At 40.7% G+C, this 21,390-nt stretch overlaps 1 long non-coding RNA gene across 1 annotated transcript in view; it reads left to right on the top strand.

Moving 5' to 3' along the window:
* The window catches only part of LOC124234791 (uncharacterized), a 91,561-nt gene that overhangs the window by 51,186 nt on the left and 18,985 nt on the right, over positions 1-21,390 (top strand). The window contains exon 2 of the long non-coding RNA XR_006887407.1: positions 9,926-9,998. This is a non-coding gene — a long non-coding RNA (uncharacterized LOC124234791). The remainder of the gene's footprint in view (positions 1-9,925; positions 9,999-21,390) is intronic.

Raw genomic sequence — 21,390 nt, 5'->3', positions numbered from 1 at the left:
CCTCCTCCTTTCCTTTTCGTTACAACTCCTGTTTTCACTCAATTGCAAACACTTCTCAAAAGCAAAGACATTTTATAGCACTTTAAAAGATAGCCCAAAGACCCTTTCTAAGTTAGACCCTTCTAAAACTTTAGAAAACTTCCAGAGACTATTTAATTTGGGCAACTGGTAACATTATAAAAATCAGCAATAATCATTCAAGCATTCAAACAAAAGTTTCTTTGTACTAATTAAGGACCCATTATCCCCTGAAGTTGAGTAACTTGGCAGCTGTTTTTAAGCTAACATAGGAAGGAATTTTTGAATACTTAGGAGTTTCTTCTTTTAAAATGGACAAGAGGAAGGGAGAAGTCAAAATAATAATAATAGTAGTAATAACAGCAACAATGATAATTTAGTCCTTTGGGCATAGATTTGTATATCCTGTTGCCAAGGTGAAGATAATAATTGAATCTATCCCAAATCTGAGTGATGGAGTAGTCAGAAATGACTCTATGTGACAGAAGAGCCAGGAGGCAAGTGATGGATACTATTGTCCAAATGTGACCCTCCATTAACACCACCTATCAGCATCTGGATCCTGTCACCATGTCCCATCCCAGAGCCAAGAGGGCTGCCTGGCATATTCCAAGCACTTCAAGGGCTTCCAGGCTGTGCTCAACCCCAAATCAACTAAGTGGGTGGGGAGGCTGACCCAAACCTTGCTCCTTCCATCCCCACTCGCCTTATACCCCTCTCCAGGCCCATTGTTCAGCAGGTGCTGGCAATTTGCTCCTTATCGCACCTCTGTTTATGAGGGCTTTTTATTAATAACAAAGGGAGAAATGGTATTAATATTAATTAACACAATAAAATGAAACAGTTTTGGGAATCCACCAAGTGAATCATCTCATCATCTAATTGGCACTGGAGAGAAAGGGGAGGAGGAGGGGAGGGGAGGGGGGAGATACAGATGACCTACTGGGTGACAGGCACAGGTTGGAAGGGTGACATTTTATTGTAAGCCTCCCAATGAAAGGAAGAAAAGGAAGGGACCAGTCAATTTAATGCAGGGACCAAGAGTGCAAGAGTGTTGCTAAGAGACAGAGATGCTGCTAAAGTTCTATCAGAAGCACTACTCTGACCTTATGCAAATAGAGGCGGCCAACTCTTTGTGGAACGGCTGAAAATTCCACCCCCTGTGTCACCAATACCTGGCATCGAGCCTTTTATTCAAATGTTCTCTCAAAACACACACAGAGGATGTGACAAAGCATGACACATTTCGGGACTGTAAAGAAAAAAAAACGGTCAAAATGGGGGAATAATAATAATAGTGATAATTTTTAAAACCCGGAAAATATCAACACCAGATCTTCCTGTGGAAATCTCACCCCTCTTTACCTTCTGGCACTGTCATTTTCCTTTAGCTGAAAAGTAACCTAAAGACTCAGAAATTGCCTTCTCATCGCAGAAATAGAAGCTTATTAAGACACCACACTGATGCTCAAAATACTGTCATTAATTTACACCCCAGGAGTATGGGGAGGGGATGGTGTGAGGGTGGGTGAGCAGGGGGTGTGCGCGCCGGGTGCAGACTACAGACATTTCATCATATCCTCCACTCCCACCCCAAGATAAAGTAAGTATGCCTTTCTTTCTACTTTATCCACTCTAGGGCAAGGTTAAATGCAGAAGGTGAGAGAGAGGCTTGGGGACCGGTTGGCTCTCCCAGGAAGTTGACTGTCCCTACAGTTTATAAAGTGGGAAGGCCCCACACATCTCGGCGGGTGTCGTGCGTGTGGCGATCGGGTATACGCGGTGGAAGGGCCGCGGGCCGGTCTGGGACAGGACTAGGAGATGAGAGAGCTTCTCCATCCGCGGGGGAGGCGTGCCTGCGGCCCGGCCAGAGGACGATGCTCTCTCTGGCCGCCCCTCTGTGTCAGAAGGCGCGCCTCCAGCCGAAGCCGAAGCCCGCCACCGTCACATCCTGACCCCACCGCTCCGCTGCGCGGCCCTTGAGAGGCCGGCGAGAGAAACTCTACGCCAACTCAGCGTGGCCCGGCCCAGAGCCTCTAGGTTTGCCACCCTCTGAGCCACTTTAGGCACCACGGCTTTGGGGTGGGTTTTGCGCACTAGTCCTTCCAAAGGTCCAGGCCAAATGCTCTCTCCCTCTCTCTCTTCCTCACATCCCTTTTCAATCCAAGTTAGCATTTGTCCCTCTCGGATGGGTTACACATCACTTGGAAAAGGAACCACATTTCCCAGACAATCTTTCTCCCAGGAAAACTCTCTAACCTTGGGGTGCGAATCCTGAAAAGCTGAGAGACAGGTGAATCTCACAGTTGTTGGCCCAGTTTGTTCCCCCGGGGCCACCCCCGGGACTGGAGCTTTGGGAACTTCGGGGGCTCCAGACTCTGGGTGCGGGGAAGCTGGGAGGAGAGGACCGCCCCCCCCCCAACACACACCTGCCAGCCCCGGCAGCCCTGGGACCTCCACCTGGGACCGGCTGCAGCTAGAACCCAACACGACCTAGAAATTTCTACTGGTTCCTCTCTCTTTTTTATCCGAGGACACTAGCTGTGGAAGAGTAGAAAAATCTATGGGGCAAAACACCAATGCACACAACTTTGCAGACTCAGTTTAACCAGTGAGCTTTTTACCCACTGCATTCCCTCCCTCACTTTTGATTTCAATATTGATAGCACGCCCCCTGGTTCCCATCTTTATGGTAATAGTTGCAAATGAATACATTTAACGACTTGGGGGGCGTTTCCAGCGGTCAGCGGCAGATAACTTCCCAGGACCACTTCTCCCCAGGACCCTCCCACCTCCCCTCTTAATTGTGGGACTTTTCATAATGTGCACAATACTATTAAAATTTCATATTAGCAGTGTGTATGGTGAACTTTGTAATGGGAAATTCAATAGCTGCTGTAAATATTAATGGAATATGAAATGAAGCCGCAGCCTCGACCAGCCCTGACAGTAAAACGGAGTGAGCATGTGGCGGCCCCGGGGCGAGAGAGGCCTTTCCTCTTGTCGCTCTCGCTTTATTACATTAGCGCGGGCCTCCTCGCGCCGGCGTGGGCTCAGAAGCCGAGGCGCCGGGTCACCCACGACAAATGTTCCCGTGTCTCGCCAACAGGCCCTGCCTGGCCCTGCCACTCCATCTGCCCAGCAGGCCCCCGGAGAGTGCTTGCGGGTGTCAGTTTCAGGTAAAGAGCTCTTGAAAGCGCAAAGTCTCTAAAAAGGTTACAAGGATTCCAGCGCCTCCTCAAGGCCCCGCGGCCCGGGTCGCCACTACCGCAGGAGGGGTCTGCACCCGACGGGCGGGGGCAGGGGGGTGTGGGGGCGTAGAGGGGAACCCCAAGAGAGTTTCTGGGACGGGCAGTGCTGATAGGCCAGCCAGATCCCTACCTCCTACCTCACCTCGATCCCTCTCCGCCTCCTGCCCAGAAGGGCTTCAGAATTGGGTATTGGGCTGGGTGGGGCGCTTGGGAGGGGGCTGGAGAGGGCGGTCCAGACTGGATCGTCCAGGTCCCGCGCTGTTCTAGTCTCCACCTGCCCCCACGTGCGCAAACTTGGCACCCGCCGCCCGGGCGAGGCTGCTATAAGGTGTGTGTGTTGGGGACGGGGACTGGTTTGCAGTAATCTAAGGCCAATCGGACCCCAGGCCCCTGGGTCGCCAGGGCAGTCTCCGCCCTGGTGTGGAGCTTCGGAAACCCGGACGGGAGGGCGTGCGGGGAAACGCTGGGAGGAGCAGCACTAAGGCCGCCACCGCTGCCGCGATTGGATCAGTTCCGAGCTGGGGGCGCCGCCGAGGAGGGTTCGGGGAGGCACCACGCGCTGACAAACGTGGCCGTCAACACCTCGAGCTGCCCTGGCGAGTTGTTTCAACAGGCTGGGAAAGATCGGTATTTTGAGTGGCAGGCGACGCCTTTCTTCACTCCCAGTATTTATGTTGTCCCGACCGCACTTAGGAGAGCTTAGTTTTAGAGGGGACATTAATCTTCACTTGTTAAGAGATAGCCTGTCAGCATTTACCCGGGGCTTTCCCACTCTCTGCGTTGGATGCCCTCCCCAGCGCCGACACAGGCGCGCAGGGGCGCGGGGCCACGTGCGACAGGGGCTACGAAGCCGAGGTTAAACTGGGGCAAGGTGAGCGTGTGGGAGACGCCTGGCTCGAGCCGAAGGTTACAGTCAAAACCGCCTGAAATGACAGCCCAGCCTGGGCCGGCGCTCTAGAGGGTCCTGGCACCAACCCCTGTTATTTTTGCCTATTTGCGAGTGGGGAGAGTGGAATACTTAATCATAACCAGGAGCTTTTTCTTAAACCACAAAGCACGCGGGCGCTAACACCCTCGCTGCGAACTCAGGGCGATTGTCTTCCTGTTTCCCTCTTACTGACCCCCAAGTTTGACCGGTGTGAAGTCGTCCAGGATCTTCTCTTGACCATCAGCTCTATGGGGTCACTTTTCTCTTTAGTTCACGGGGGGCGCCCTCCTTTTAAATGATTTCCTGTCCAGTAATTTTCCCCCCAACGAATTCAGAATAGTTCCCTCATCCGCTCCAGATGCACGCACACTGCAGAGCTGAAATGAGCTGAAATAAGAACAGAATTGAAAGAACATGGGTTTGCTTTTGCACCAGGGGCTTCACTGCAGGAGTAGTTTCAACAAGGTATCCACGTTTTCGAGATCCATTGAAAAGCTTCAGGCTTGGTTTGCATTCTCCCCGACCTTCTGGACAGTTCCTCCACCCCCCACCGCTGTTATTTGTACACCCCCTAGTGAAATAGCTGTGCCTCACTGTTTCTCTGGCGCCGTTAAATCTTCTTCCTTCCCCGGGAACATGCAACTTCTTTCCCTTGCCCTTTAAAAGAGTTACACTTTCGGAGAAGACTTAAAAAAAAAAAAAAAAAAAAAGAAAGGACAAGAAATGGATATAGGTTTTGTAAGTGTTAAATAACTTTCTCAGCGTGTATTAAAGGAAGATTGTATTTTATCAACAGCTGATTGATGCCGCCGTGTGATCCTGTCGGTTTGTCTATAGTATCATATTTATTTAACCTGCTGGGGCACTGTGTTCAGGGGCAGCCTGCTCACGCTGACAAGAGCATGCACATTACACACTACCCCAGGTATTTTGATTGATTGTTCCCACCCCAAAGCCTTTGGTTCATAATTTAGCACAGCAGGTTCTGCATCACAGACTAGGTTTCAAAAAAAAAAAAAAAATTCCTGTAAGAGATTTCAATGAACAACTACCGCCAAGAAACCTTTCTCCACCTGCAACCCCCAAATATTTTAAATACCTCTTGAGATGGTTCAGCTTGTATAATTACAGGGCACACAACCTTTATTTACCCTGGTTCCCCAAGTGTGATCAGATTATTCATTTTAATTTGTGGTTGGACCAACATTTCCTTAGCTGGGGGGTGGCATGGAGGTGGGGTGTGGGTGGGGAAAATGTGAAAGATTGTGGGCTTTCTGTTTGTTCTCTTCCTTTCAATAACAGGTCTAGGATGTGGAAGCAGGAGAAAGGCAGACAAAATGGTTCTTTTTCACGGGCAGTCTCCTGAGGTTGCATTGGGATTTAATTCATAAAGTCCTTTGGCAGCAGACTAGATTTTTCCTACCAGTACTCAGTCCCCACCCACAGCCCCGTGAGTGAAGAAACATTATTTTTACAAGTGACAAACTGTCCAGTGTGCAGAATAAGCTTCCATGATATTCATGTCTTTTCAAGTAAATCATGTGGGCACATCCTAGAGGTTCTGGAATCTGTGACCTGAAATTAGTATCACCTGCTGAAGGACCAATTAATAATTATTTCCTATGAGATTTCTTTAAGGAAGAAGACTTCTCCTTGACTTTTTTTGATTACACCAACAGAGTGCATGTGTATGTGTACTAACCAAAGTGTGCTCAAAAAATATTTTTTTTGCTATAATGAAAATGGGACACATTTTTTTCTGTGTATCTTCTTGGATTACTATTATTCTGGCTCGCAATGGTTGTGTGTGTGTGTAAAACGGAAACTTCAAATGTGTGCTATGTTCCAGTAATTGAAATGCTATGTATTGTGCTTGCTATTTTTACATTTGTCCTTTAGAAACTCTTGGGATGACTCTTGAAGACTTGAAAGGCAGTCTTAGCACTATTAGGTATCTTTGTCCATCATTCTAGCTCGGATGGGAAGGTCATTACCAAGGTGGTTAATTGGATATGTATATAATGCTACACCGGAGGGTGGAGATACACAGCATTTAAAAAGATATTAATTGCATAATTGCCCCCCAAATAAGTCAACACTTCTGAAGTAGTTATTTTTACCTTTAGGTCTTAGGTTAATATTGGGGGAAAAATTAATATTTTATTAATATTGGGCAACAACTGGCAACATTTATAATTAAAACTTTCTTCATCATTAATTCATTCATTCATCCTCATTCTTTAATATTATTAGTCACAAAAGTGCATCTTTTTTCTTGATTGTACTTTATAATGATGGTAAAGAAATTAACCAAGTGTGATCCACACTGCATTCCAGTTAATTTTTCCTTCTAGCAAATATCCCTTATGTTTGGGGCAGGTTTGGTATACCTTCTTTGCTGATAATATCATGTTCAGCAACTTTTTTTATCCCAAAATATTGCTATTTACCCTTGGATGATGTTCAATGACAAAACCCAAAATATTTGCAAAACTCCAGGAGATGCATCTTTCTGCTGAGAAAACAACCGTTATCAAAAGTAAGTATAGACACAATATCCAGAAAGAAAGAAAAAGGGCAGGCTGACAAAGGAAATATTTACCTCTGACTCACTGGCATCCGGGGGGACTAAGGCAGGTCAAGCAAGTGAAGGAAAGGCCAGTTTGCTTGAGGTGAACAAAATCTACACATTTTAATCACTTGAGCTAAAGAGTTTTGAGATACTGTATGAGTCTATTTGCAGCCATTTTCCAAAACGTTTTAGAAATCATTGGTTTGCACTAAAAATAAACCTTTTAAAGCCACCGACCACTAAGTTTCTTTATTAGAATACAATGTACGTTCCCCATAATCATGAAGAAAATACTTTCACCTGTTGTCTCCTGGGGACACGAATTGGGCGCAGTCCTATTTCTTTTTAAGGAGATGCTTTTACCTGTTTAATACATGCTCACACGCAGACACACATACAAATTAACTTATTTAAAGTTTAGCCACTTGCTGGCTGTGCAGCCCTGGGTAAGTTACTCCCTTTCTCTGTTCCTCAGTTTCCCAATCGACTGAAATTATAGAGTATCCATCTCAGGGGTTCCTGTCAGGAGTGAGTTAACACATGTGAAGCTCTTGAAGCAGTGCCTGCCGTGACCTTCTTTCTAGATTCGCATCAGCTATTATTATGGCCCATGGTATGCATTCGTGTCTTACTAATATCATTATTAACAATAGCGGTTTTAGTTGTGGTCACCCAGAATGTCATGACCAACTCTAAAACTTAAACTGTAAATTTGAAGTGCTTCTATTGAGGCATTGTGCTCAAATCTGTACTATCTGAAGTGTAAAATTGCCCCTGAAGAGGCAAAGTGATTTCTGTCTTTCTTGCTGTCTCCCTAGGCCCCAGACACACTGAGGAACCTTTTACATAAATGCCAAGCTAAAATGTAGCTCCAGAGAGTGGCAGGTACACCAGTGAAATGTTTGTACGCCAAATCACAGGAAGATGCCATCAAGAGCCCATAAAAAGGCCAACAGCCATGTGACTTTCTCTCCAGCCACTGTGTTTGGTAAGGGTGCCAGCAGGTTCCTTCCTCATTTTGCCTTCGGTACCTAAGTCCTTCGTAGCGTATTTTAACATCCTCTGGGCTTCATGATGCTTTTCCTATGTGCCAGGCACTGTCCTCCGTTAGACTATTCAAGTTTAAATTTATTCTTAACAGAAAGAGTTATTTCCTGATAATATGTTAGAATATTGATTAAAAACTAGGATCTTGATGTGAAAACAAATGGAATTAAATAATAAAATGTTTCGGGATTTGATTTTTTCACATGTTGTCTTTTGAAGTTAAGACAAACCAGTTTCACTTGGGAATAATAGTATCAATAGTATCAGCATTCCCTTGACTATGGAGTATCTTTCTTTCTGCTTTTGAGCTGACCTACTGCCACTTCAGATAGTAACTTGAGATCAGAGCTAAAGTGAAAGCAGAGAGCTTGCAAGGCAGCTGACAGCTCCCCTCCCCTTTCCTTCTAGGTCACCCTGCACGGGGTACAGAATATGACTTGCTTGGGTTACAGTTAGATCACAGAACCCCGCGTATGAATAGTTTTCATTTTATGTCACTCCCCAAACTAAATCATGCAAACAAGCCGGGACAGGATCTGGTGTTTTCTTACACATGTTAACATTGACCTTGCCACTTTGAACCACACCCAGCATTCCACATCCTACTCACATCTTTTCTTTTCAACCTGCTCCATGGTGCAAGACAGTCTGTTTTCACTCTGTACCTGTGCCAAAAACCCATGAGGTCCCCAGAAGCTGGACTTTGTGTGAGGTTAGTTCTGAAAAACAGGCATGTATTTTGCGCATCTGCTAAAATATTTCCTTCTAAATGTCATCTGTCATTGCTCGATTTGATAAGAAAGGTGAATCTCAGCAGTGTTAGATATTTTCTCATGTTTTACTTAATTTGCTGTTTTAGACCAGGGGAAGGTAACATTCGTGAAATATATGTAACAGTCTATATGTCTTTTCATGATTGTTTCATAAACCCGGAAGGAATCTTTGACTTTCTCATATTTGGACCAATAATAGGTTCAAAGTTGCCTCAAAGATACTAAACAGAGATGTTAGAATATTCGCAGAAAGGGAAAGCCACCATGGCAATCGGCTGTTTCCTGCATGTGATTGTTGAGATTTAGAGGGAATATCACGGTTCTCCTTTAACTCACATATAAATTCCTTTTTAAAACATTGCTCCCTTTGAGATTTGCAAATAGTTAAACTAGTTTACACAGTTCTTTTTCCCCTTCCTTTTAAGTACAGTTCTTAAGTAAGCAGACACTTTAACTTGCCACCCTATTAGACAGCTCTTTCTTTATTGCCTTTTCATAGCCCCACTATCAAAAATAAGATAATGCCCAAGATCTGGGACCTAATCAGCTTTCTAGCTGAGTTTAAAGAGTCTAGAGGCTGTTTAAAGGTAGCCCCAGTTGTGTGTGTGAGCCTACTGCGGTGTTTGCCCTGCCACATTTTGATGGAGAGGGTAATGTGTTTGCTAGATAAGGTGAAAGAGACCAGCCAAAAAAGCAAGGCTCTGTTTGATAAACCCTGACATCTTTAGCCATTTTTCACACACATGAAAGAAAGCTTTAAAACTCCGAGGAAAATAGGGGTGTCCATTCAAGCACGCTAATGTTTATCAAGACAAAAAAGGTAAATAAAGAAAATTGGCATCTTTTAGGCTATTAAATTAATTAGCTCTAGAGCTTATCATTAAATTGAAAAGCTGGATGAAATACAAGTCTATTTCTTGTTGTTGTTATTTCATGTGAAAGGTAAGTTCTTTACGTCAGTGTGCTTTAAAAAGACAGTTGTTTTGTTTGGCTTGGCTTGCCCTGGTGGAAGATTTGAGCCCTGTATAAGGAAGTTCACAAACTGCAGTTAAACTTTTCTAAGGCTGATCTGCATGGACTTGGGATGAGAAATCAATCTGAAATTAGCATTAACGTGCATGATGACATTTTGTTAAGTGACCTGACAACAGATTGATAAAGCCCGAATAAAAATATGCCAGTTAGCATCTACTTATAATTAGAACTCAGTTCCCAAAGTCCACTTCATATAAGTTCATATACAAAGACGTTTTAAAATAAAAGAGTTTTACAATATAGAATGATTAAAAAATATTGGAGGTAAACTGTTGATTGCCTTATAATTTCTTTTTTCTAGAAAAAGTAAAAGAAGAAAATATCAGAGAGTTTCACGAAAGAGAGCTGTCTCTCAAAATAAGGATTTAAATGACGTAAGTATAAAGATAATTTTGGGCTCAATTTTTATACTTTGATCATTTTAAGTTCATATAGAAGGAAATATCAACTCTAAATCAGTATCCTAGTAAGTTTTTCTAATTTTTTTCTTTAGAAAAGATACTTTTCTATTTCTTATTTTTCTAAATCAAAAGTATTTGATAAACTAAAGAAATGGCCTCAAATGATTAGTTCATCTATAGAACATTTTACGGTATAATCACTTGAGTCTCTAGAAATGTGTCTCTTCTATATATTAATCATTTTAAACATTTTAATGCGTTGATTTTAATAATCTATATGAGTGTGGATTTTTAGATGAATTTAATGTCAACTAGGGATTAATGTGAATTAATTAAATTGACTGTATCTTCTTTAATGAGAAAAAAGGATTTAGTTTTAATACTGATGATCTTAATAAAGCTTCTCTCTACTTGTCTGTATTTTCTCAACATTAGGAATTATTTTTATTAGAAAGTGAATTAATTTAATAATGGCAGAGTGGCAAAACATGAAATAAATCAAGCGATTGCAAACTGACTTTGCTATTGTTATTGAGGTTACTTAATCAAACCAAGTAACTTTCAATTAAAAAGGAATCAATTTGTGTAAGCTATTTAAAAATAAAAACATAAATTGGGGTTCACATTTAATTTTCTTTAGAAACAGCCATTCAACAGAATTTGAAACAATATCTACGATGTAAATAAGTCTTGAACACGCTTGACTCCATTCTCTAAATAGTGAAAAGTCGCATCTTACAAATGCATTTCCAATAAAATTATTGTCCCAAGGTATGCAGTACCATAAAGTATAATCCTAACAGAAATCTGGAAGGTCTCTGAAATTAACTCATCGCTATATTGAAAAAGATACACAAAACTCCCGGCACATATATGGAAGGCATAAGGTTTCACGACGCCTCCCGTATAAGATGCAAAAAGAAGATGAACATTGGTTGAGCATGTCAGACCATCTTGTAGTTCTTACTCTTTATTTTTGGGGTTATTCACTGGAATGATAGTTTACGGTTCATTTTTTAAATTAAATTTTTGTTTATTTATTATCATTTTTAAATGGAAGATGGAGAAAGAATACAGGGAGAATAGGGACTAGCAAAACCAAATCAAACCCAAACCACAAAAAACAAAAACACACAACAAACAACCCAGGCTCTTTTCCCTTCCCCCTTGTTTTCCACATTCCCATATACAGCCCACACTTAAATGGTCAAAACTCACATGTAGTGTCAGCCCCCCAGCCCTTCATGAAGGCTCTTCAGGAGTGAATACTTGGCTGTCTTTCCCCCATGCTGTTGGGGCCCTTGTCTTGTGTTTAAGAGTCTAACAAGCTAATCTCTCAATGCCCTACACTTACGGGAGGATGCATGCAATAGATCCAGCAATGGATCAAGCATTTGACAGGTTGCTGCTGGCATCTTGCAAGGTTCATCTTCCAACAAGTCAGATATATGGCTGGGTCTAAAACAAATTTCCTTATTAACTTTAAACCAAGTGCCCACAGAGGCCTGACAGGGATGATATATGGGTAATGTGGACCAGGTGTGATATCATTGGGCGTGGTGGGGACTATGGCAAACTGGAGAGTGCAGGCTTGTTCTAAAGAGGAGCACTGCCATTTACCTTTTATTAAACATAGCCTTATGGAAATGCAGATTTAATTTTACTGTAGTTTTTGATTTTTCAAGATCACCTGAAAATTCAGATTTTCAAAATTTGAAAGCAGCCATTTAAAAAATTATTTTGCAGTCCCAAACTAATAATCCAGGAGGCTGGATCTGGCCTGTGGGTCATTGGTTTGTTCCATTTGGACTGTCTGATGGCTAAATGTACCTTCTAGCATTAGTATCTTCCAGCAGCGCTTCTCAAACTTTAGTGTGCATAAGAATCACCTGGAGAGCTTGTTAAACTCTAAAGATACACTTCTGGCCTCCACAGGAGAGATTCTGATTTGCATTGCCATGTCTATTCAGTTTTTCTGCCCATTTTTTAATTGAATTGTTTGGGTGTTTTTGTTATTGAGTTGCATGAATTCCTTATATATTTTGAATACTAACCCCTTATCAGATATATGGTTGGAAATATTTTCTCCCATTCTAACAAGTTCCCAGTTGATGCTGAGACTGACACTGGCCAATGAACACGCAAGTGGGGAGCTGGGCATATTGCTGCCTCCATGGTCTTGATAGTTGTGGCTATTCACTTAAGGATTAATCCAGGGGCTCTCCCTGACCCCTCTTCCTCTGCTTCTCCTCTTTCCCTCCCTCTCTCTGTCAAGATGACAACTTAGGGTTGATTGAAGCTGGCACTTTTGCTTTGGGACAGGAGAAGAAGTTCAGTATTGATGTTGTTGGATTCAGTCTTCTTAAGTTGGCAGAAAATGCTCAATCCTGTTTACTTATTTATTTATTATTACTTTTTAATTGAGATATCATTGGCATATCACATTGCGTAAGTTTAAGATGTACAATGTGTTGATTTGATACATTTATATACCGCAATATGATTAGCATCATAGTGTTAGCTAACACCTCTATCATGTCACATAATTATCATTTCTTTTTTGTGGTGAGAACATTTAAGATCTAGTCTCTTAGCAACTTTGAAGTATATAATACAGTATTCTTAACTATAATCACTATGCTGTGCGTTAGACCCCCAGAACTTATTCATCTTCTAACTGCAAGTTTGTATCCTTTGACCAACTTCTCCCATTTCCCCCACCCATGAGCCTTTGGTAACTACCATTCTACTCTCTGTCTTTATGAGTTGGGCTTTTTTAGACTCCACATATAAGTGATATCACACAATGTTTGTCCTTCTTTGTCTAATTTATCTCGCTTAGCACAATGTCCTCAAGGTCCATCACGTTGTCCCAAATGACAGGATTTTCTTCTTTCTCATGGCTGAATAATATTCCATTGTACATATATACTACATCTTCTTTACCCATTCATCCATCGATAGACACTTAGGTTGTTTCCATATCCTGGTCATTGTGAATAACGACACTATAAGCATGGGAGTGCAGACATCTCTTTGGGATCCTACTTCTGTTTCCTTTGGATACATACCCAGAAGTGAGATTGTTGGATCATATGGTATTTCTATTTTCAATTTTTTGAGGAACCTCCATACTGTTCTCCATAATGGCTGCACCAATTTACTCCCTACTAACAGTACACAAGGGTTCCAATGTCTCCACATCCTCAGCAAGACTTATCTCTTGATGATAGCCATCCTAACAGATGTGAGGTGATATCTCATTGTGATTTTGATTTGCATTTCTCTGATGATTAGAGATGTTGAGACGCTATTTGGATTGTGCCTTTGTAAAAATATGTATTCAGATTTTCCTGCCTATTTTTTAATTGAATTGTTTGGATCTTTTTGTTATTGAGTTGCATAAATTCTTTACATATTTTGCATATTAACCCCTTATCAGATTTATGGTTTGGAAATATCTTCTCTCATTCCATAGATTGCCTTTTCATTTTGTTGGTTGTGTTTTTGTGTGTGTGCAGAAGTTTTTCAGTTTGATGAGGGCCCACTTGTTGATTTTTGATTCTGTAGCTTGTACTCAATCCTGTTTAGAAGATAAACTCATCCCTAAATACTTTGCAGGTAACCTGCTTCATAAATAAGTATATCCAATGATACATGAGTGATTACTTGGTGCCAGGCAATGTGCGAGGTAATTTGACGATACTACCTTCAGTCCTGACAAACTTTTCTGAGGTAGATATTCTCACTCCCAATTTACAGGCGAGGAAACAGAATCTCAGAGAGGATAAATGACTCACTCAAGGTCACACAGGTACCAAGTGACAGAAGAGAGATTGAAAGCAGGACAGAATGATTCCAAAGCCTATTCTCTTTCTGTGATACCCCCAAATTTATGTGCACACACGTTAATATGACTTGACATAATAACGTAATATGATATGAAAATCATACCTTGCCCCATAAGGATTCAAAGTGATTATCAAAAATGCACATTATAAATACATTATAAATAAAATGTAAAACACATTAGAAGCAAACAAAATAAAACAAGAATGAAAGGAAGATGGAATATAAAATGGCATTCCATAAAATCTTTATTCCCTTGCGAATAGTGGGTCATGAACTTAACTCTGAGTTCATAAAGAAAGAGCAGTCTCTAAGGGCACCATATTAATGGGTGATGTGGACCATGTGAAGGCAGACATGAAGCTGTCTCACTTCCCAAATGGGACTCTCACCTGGTCTTCATCCTTAGTCCAGGATGCCCTCTTGGGACTACCTGAGAAGACTTTCACGGTGCTCATGGATCTACCTGTACCCAAGATCTCTGGAGAAATGATGGTTGATGCCTCTGAAGAACACTTACTGCAAATGACCCAGAGCAATCTCTATGGTATGGTAAATCTGAAGTCTGGGATCTTGTCCATTTAATTCCATTTGTAATGTATCCGGCACAGCACTATAGATAGATAGAATTTTAGTTAAAACAGTATCATCATGTTGAGGATAATACTTCAGACTAATTGCTTTAGGTTAAATGTACAATCATGCCCTTCATATACTTCAACACTGGGAGTCATTTTTTGGTCTTTCATCTCATTTGTTTTAAGGTTCAACAAACTTAGTTGGTTGAAACATATAGAAGGGCTTTAAGATGAATGCTTTTAGAAGAAATATAAAGAGCCGTGGGAAAGAAACAAGATAAACACAAAACAGGAAGATTTCTTGATCAAGGGCAAAGAAGTTATCTTACGCTTGAAAAAATTTCCAGAGAGCTTAGTTTGCACGTTTCCTCATCTGAAAATGAGGGGCTTGGTATTCTCCTGGTCTCTAAGTTTCTTTCTGGCTCTAGCACTGGGAAGGCGTTAGTTGGACTGTGATTTGATGGAATCAGAGATGAGCAAAGGAGAAAGAAGAGGGAGGAATCCTCAGAACACCAGAGCTGAGCGTCCATCCCAGATGTAGCCACGCGGTTTCCAAAGCAGCCTTGAAGCTCACAGGATAGACACATCACTCATTCTCATTTCATAGCTGTACACCTAGAGATCAGCTGGCTAGCTCAGAGCAGGGAATTCAACCCAGGCTGGAAGACAGTTCCAAAAAATTTAGATCTTCTGCCAAGTGGATTACTTGAGTCATCCTTCAACATCACATTCCAATTATAATGCTCGTGCAGTGTCGTGAGGCATTAATAGGGAGACTGGCCTGGGTTTTGCTTTGGGCTTTATACATCTGCCACATCCGTGTTTCCTAACTTCATCTGGGTTTTCAGAAAATATTTGGCAGGGGCTATCCCTTCAGTGCTTGCTTTTTAAGTTGTTTCCAATATTGAATCTCAACCTGAAAAGATGTCCCTTCTTTTTTTGTTTAAACTTGTTTGATTAGTACAAATAAAGCGAAACCAAGCAAGGAAACAAACAAGCACCTTTTGAGGCTTCCTCATTTGGCGGATGTGATAGCTTGTCCTCAAAAGATTGGCTTCTGGCTTCTCCGAAAGCTGAGCTGGCTTGCCCAGTTCTTCCCCAGAGCATGCTCTGAGATCTCTGGGATTGCTACATCATCATGTCTCTTTCACATGCTTTGATCTGGGTGCTGTTGTTTGTATTTCAGAGTGTATAGACAGCTTGATAGCTAGAAGCATATTTTAAACCAAATGAGTTTTTTCAAAAAGAGATAGTATCAAACACAAAACAAATCAAGGCACGTGTATCCTCTAGCCTGTTTATTTTGGGGCTATGTTGGCGGGGTGGTAGACATATACTGTTTTATCTACCTCTCATCCTCTCAGCTTCTTCTAGTTCTAGCACTTGCCCTGATTTTCCTGGGGAGCCATCTCTTCTCCACTATCAGTTCTTGGGGTTCTGGTGAAGCTGCCTCCATCATACTTCCTGGCCACAGTGATTGGTCCAGGGTTTGGCAAGCGGTCCATCAGAGCCGATCAAAGCTTGTATAAGTTAGGGTTAGTTTTGGTTTTCAGGAAAAGAGATCCCAAAGAAACTGGCTGAAACAAGATATGTGTTATTTCTCCCTGAAAAGCCCAGAGGTAGACTGTTTAGGGCTGATATACTAGCTCTGTTAACAAGACTTTTTTTTTTTTAATTGATGTGTAGATTCCAAAATTTATATGAAAATGCAAGGGACCTAGAGTGGCCAAGAATGTTTGTAGAAGAAGAATAAAGTTGGCGGACTTAAACTACTTGATTTCAAGACTCACTATAAAATTACATAATAAAGCAGTGTTGTATGGTATGAGGTAAGATAAATAAACCAATAGATCAAAGTGCAATCTTACAAATAGTCCCATATATACAGAGAGAGTGAATTTTCTACAAGGACACAAAACAATTAAGTGAAAAACAAAGGAATGTTTTCCATAAATGGTTCTGGAACAATTGAATATCCAAGTGATAAACATGGTACCTACGTTACACAATATACAAACAATAATTTCAGATGGACCGTGGAGCTAAAGTAAAAGCAAAAATTATAAACTTCCAGGAAAATATGACTAAGAATATGGAGTAGGCAAATATTTCTGAGAATATAAAGGCATTAAAATAAGATAAAAATTAAATATAAAAAAACATAAATTACTTCATCAAAATGTAAGTCCTGTATATAAAAAGACAATATTAAGAGAATGAATAGGATTTGTTTTTGTCTCCATTTTAAAAAACTTTGCTATAATTTGGGCTCTTTACTATTTATCAAAATGTATAGTTTTTTGAACTTTGCTTCAAAATGGTATGATTTAACTTGCTTTCTCTCCCTAAAACTTTCCTTGTTTTTTTTTTTTTGTTGATATTAAGCATATACGTTACTCTGTGGCTTTTACCTCTCAAACCTCAGATTTGCTAACTTCTGTATCATCAGAATATTATTTGCCTTTCTACATGTACGAGGACTTAGAGCCAATTCATTCCATCCGTGCAATTACCTCTCTGTCTATAAAGATCTCCACTGGGATTTCCTTGGAAATATTTCAGTGATAGCTTCATTTTGCAGACAAAGAAACCTGAGAGAATAAAACATTTCCTGGAAATTTGACAGTCTCAGCGCTGAAAAGTTAAGCACTGTAAATTTAACAGATGCAAACAAACTAGTCCTCCTAAAACTGATGTCAGAACATCCCCTGAATTCCTATTTGATTGCAGCTCCCGAGACAGATCTCATTGGAAATCACTTCCCATTCTTAGGTTCTTCTGTGCAATACCTGAATGTTGCCAATTAAACCTGTAGGAGAACTACCTTATGAATAGCTTTCAGATGGGGCCTGTGTGTGTCTGTGTGACTATGTATTTAGCATACCCTGAGGGTATGCGTTCTTTCTGAATAAAATTTCTTAAAATTCTTAAAAAAAATTCTTAAAATTCTACTTTTGCTATGATTAAAACTTGATCTTGTTAAAAGGGAAGAGAGCTGGTCGATAGGGGAACAATGGTGGGGCAAGAGAATGTCTGGTTTCCCACTGATTGTGTGTAAATATGGCGTCTACTTTGCTAACAGACATCTCCTGAGACTGATAACACTTTGCATTCACATAGTGGGCTGTGTTTTATGAAGGATTTTCATAGCCATGGTATTGTTTAATCCTAGAAAAATGTTAGAGCTCTGCTAGTTTATAGTCATCTTATGGTTTTATGTACCCTCTCCCAATGTAAATCCTTCAAAGTATTAATGCTAAAGTTCCCTGATGGGAGCTTGGACTGGTTTTCCTCCCAGTAACATTCACGCAATTATATTTAAGCTTCATGAGGTTCTATGATGCCTCATGTATTTGACTGTGGCCACCCCATGTTCAGAGGTTGTCCAGAATCTGTTCACACTTCTCCAAGCACCCATCCTCGGCAGTGTTCTGGGACTGGCATCCTGCCAGAGTGATCCAAAGGGACAGATCTTTCTTTGCTCTGTCCCAGTACAGACAGGCCTGGCGTGCGTCCTAAACCTTGTAAACAGAGGAATGAAAGGGTAAGACCTCATTCTCCCTAGAGTTTTTTTCTGAGCAGGTAAGGGTGGTCCTCGTAGGCTTGCTTCCACACTCCAGTGCTGCCTCTGTTCCCGCCTGCTCCCAAACCTGGTTCTCCAGCCCTCCCCAAAATATCCTGTGTTCCTAATCTCCCTCTAGAGATTTTCTTCACTTGACGTTAGCCAAAGTCATTTTGCTGTTGTCTCCTCTCAAAGAACCCATCTATGTAAGTTCTCTTTTGGAAACATGAACCCACAGTGATCAGGTCTAGTTTGCTGAAGTAGTTTGCAAGTGAGACTGAGAGAAACTTTCAGTAACAGTACCCTGATTCTTGTGAACAGAAAGGGGACTGTGTTGGAAAAGAGGACTCTTATGGCCTTTTGCCAAAATAATAGTATTCCTGTTTCCGTTCTTACAATTTCCCTGCCAATCATAGAGACGAGCTAGGCTGTATGCATACCAGTTATCACGGAATTCTGATTTAATATCAAATTATGCACAAAGCTGACCATTTCCCAAGCTGGGTACATAATAATTGTGCCTAGGATTTTCCAGGTGTCAAGGGTTATGGTAAGCCCTATCCATGCATCATCTCATTTAATTCTGAAAACATCATGATGAAGTAGGTACTGTTATTATCCTCATTTTACTGATGGAGAAATAAACAGGGAGGTTAAGGAAGTTACCGGTACGTGGCAGAGCCAGCATCCAACTGAGGTACCAAGCTACACTGTATACCATGTGCTCTGTGCTGATATAATAATCATGCACTGGATAATAAGGCCTGTTTTCTGATTACATAGACTGTGGAAATAGATAATTTTTATTCTTAATGTTTATTCTTAGCACCAACCACACATTTAATTAATAGATTTCCTATTTATTTCATTTGTTTATAAAAATATGCTTCGCTTTTACGATTAAATGACTAAGTGGCAAGGACTATAACTTACTTAATTATGTATTGCTTAATTGGTGTATTAGTTAATTATATGGAGTTAATTTTTAAAATTAAGTAATTGTATTTTATAACATGTTACTGTGCCGATGTCAATCATATTTCTATGTTAATTTTGAAACTTTGACTCAAGTATTATTAAATGTATAAATAATTTTAATACTAAAATTAGTATAGGTTATTAGTAAGATTATATTCACACACACACAGAACACACACACACACAGCTCAAATCTCTTAAAAACATTTATTTACAATATATGCAAAATATATTAAATATTAAGAAAAATATGCAAGTAACTTGTAAAAGTGAAGTTCAATTTTGAGATTAGTGTGGAAATTTTATTTAATTTTAGTATTTCTTGGTTTTAGTATTCTTTCCTGTTATTTAAATCAAATAATTCTGTTTGAAAACCTACTGTTAGAAAACGACTTCACTATGTTGTCAGCTTCTTCAGGACAGAGTCATTGTTTTATATTTTTCATGTGGAATAGTTCCCGGCACGATAAATGTTTGTTGAATTTCAATTTTGAATTTAAGTGAAATGATGCTGAAAATTTTACATTAGTTAAAGCCATTCGTCTGAATTGAAATCAGTAGTTGCTATTTTGCATAGGGGAATCATTAATACTCAGGTTTCTAGTGAGATTATTTTAGTGATAGTACAAAATGAAACATTTCTTTTCCTTTGAGTTTTCTCTTTCAATCATGCATGGCTTAGTTGTTAGGCTAGTGTCTTTGACTCAAATGAAAATTATAAAATTTGTTATCATTAGGATTTCTGATACTTTATGGGACAAGAAATTAATAAATTTAATACTACCCCTATTTTTTTTGTGTGTGTGTGTGTGTGAGGAAGACTGGCTCTGAGCTAACATCTGTTGCCAATCTTTCTCTTTTTGCTTGAGGAAGATTATTGCTGAGGTAATATCTGTGCCAATTTTCCTCTATTTCATGTGGGACGCCTGCCACAGTGTAGCTTGACAAGTGGTTCTAGGTCCACACCCGGTATCTGAACCTGTGAACCCTGGGCCACCGAAGCGGAGTACGTGAACTTAACCACTATGCCACTACGCCGGCCCCTGCCCCTGTTTTTAAGAACAAAGAAATTGAAGCCCAGAGAGGTTGAGTGATTTATTAATGTCACACAGCTAGCTACTACCAGAAGTGGCTATTGAGTATAGTGACTCTGGATCCCAGTTCAGTGTTCCTTCTACAGAATGTCTTTAGAAGAGATCTCTTCACAGAATGTCTTATTAAATGATTAGAAATAAATTATTTCTCATTATTGAGCTTAACACTTCCCTACTAATTTCTCCATTTAGACCCTTATTCAATGTATATGAGCTATAAAGAAAACAAAGTTATCTTGTGGGCCATTTTAGGACAAGAATTTCCTGTGAAATACTTAAGGCATCTCCAATACTCAGGATGAGGAAAGCTTAATTCTCCAATGCACTGCTGTGGAATTATAGGTTGGTACAACCTTACTGGAGAGAATTTAGCAAGGGCCATCAACAACCTTAAAAAGTGTATTCCCTTCAACCCAGAAGTTCCATTTCTAAAATGTTATCCAAAGGAAATAAAATCTGCCAAGTGCATTGACATACACACACAGCTACGCACACACACATATTCATTGTAGCATTGAATAAACCAGAAGTATACTGAACGTCGGTCAATGGGGATTGGTTCTGACACATACTTATCATAAATATGCAAAGAAAATGAAGTCTTTCTATTTCTTGGCATCTGATTGGATGTTTTCATGAGGGCCTAACTTATTGGAGGGGAAAAGTTGTAGTGGAGTTAATGATGGGTGACTGGACTTTCCTTGTGCCACTTAATGAAATTACAGCCTTATATGCTTTAAACTCTCCCTCTTTCAGGCCAACACACAGTCTTTTGGGTTTCTTTCCTTTCCTGCTGCTTGTTCCCAAGGTAGCATCTAGGACGACCTTGTGGTGGCTGGGGTCGAAGGAGGCTTGGTTTTACATAACATCCTCTATATTCTTACTGTTCTGCTCCCATCTGGCCTTTTTGGAGTAATATTCTTGGGTTCACTGTTGGAATAGATAGTCTCAGACACTTGCTCTCAGTCTCAAAATGTAACCCAAATCCATTATCCATTCTCTTTTTCTTTGATGGTAAATATGTTAGGCTCCTAGCTGCCCAGGTAGAGACTAAATTTTCCAGGAGTCCTTTGCAGGTAGATGTGCCCATGTGAATAACACAGTAGAATGCAAGCGAGATACACCACTTCCATGCTCAGGTCTTAAAACATCGTACCTACACTCCTCTGAGTTTTCTTTCCACTTCCCATGAATTGGAAAACTTTCCAACTTTGGCCCTGAAATAGTGACTATGAAAACTGGGGGAGGGATCTCTGAACAGTCACGTGGAACCTCACAACCCTCCTTCTCACTCAAGACTGTTA

The sequence above is a fragment of the Equus quagga genome, chromosome 2, assembly GCF_021613505.1.
Source record: "Equus quagga isolate Etosha38 chromosome 2, UCLA_HA_Equagga_1.0, whole genome shotgun sequence".
Classification (NCBI taxonomy): Eukaryota; Metazoa; Chordata; class Mammalia; order Perissodactyla; family Equidae; genus Equus; species Equus quagga.
Note: the sequence above shows the minus strand (reverse complement) of the source record. Positions and strands in the feature narration are given on the sequence as shown.